Below are 698 nucleotides of genomic sequence, written 5' to 3' on the forward strand. Positions count from 1 at the left end.
GCTGAGGGCCGGCGGGCGCGGCGCATGCGCAGTAGGCGTGCTGGGAGCTGTAGTTTTAGCGGGCGCGGTAGGGAGCGCACCCGCTCATCGTCGTTACGCTTGACAGCGTTCTTGCCAAAGGACCTTTCTACGCTCTTCGCTCCCACAGCTAAGAATCGAGTGACTCGCTAACGTGGTGCGGCGTCTAATTTGTCTAGAAAGTACGTCAGCCACAATATAGGGTTTTTTTATTTGTTTCAAGCGCTTATTCTGTAATATCAAAGATTACTGATTTTACTTAACAGACAAAAAGCTGAGAAAGCAAGCGACCGGCTGTAATTAATCCGGAATCAACCTCGTAATGGCACGGTCTTAGAGACATCGTTGGTTTTCTCCAAGCAGGATACCAGAGGCGGTATTGATTTTTTGTATTTTTTTAATACAAAATAAATGTCACTTTGATTATTTAATACAAAATAAATGTCACCGCGCCCACGCGGTCACCGGTCCGTGTTTGAGGCAGGACGCCCGCGGAGCAGCACCGCCGAACCCGGCGCACTGCGCTCCCAGACCACCTCGCTGCCGTAAAGCCGTCCCGGCAGTGTCGCAAAATGATGCTACGAGCGCTCTGCCAGTCACAGAGGGCGGCGCCCTTCCTTTGCCCTGACTGTCGACAAAAACATCCGCGCTTGGCGGCAGCCGCCCGCCCCCGGCGAATG

This window comes from Meleagris gallopavo, chromosome 8 (genome assembly GCF_000146605.3).
Source record: "Meleagris gallopavo isolate NT-WF06-2002-E0010 breed Aviagen turkey brand Nicholas breeding stock chromosome 8, Turkey_5.1, whole genome shotgun sequence".
In the NCBI taxonomy this organism is placed as follows: Eukaryota; Metazoa; Chordata; class Aves; order Galliformes; family Phasianidae; genus Meleagris; species Meleagris gallopavo.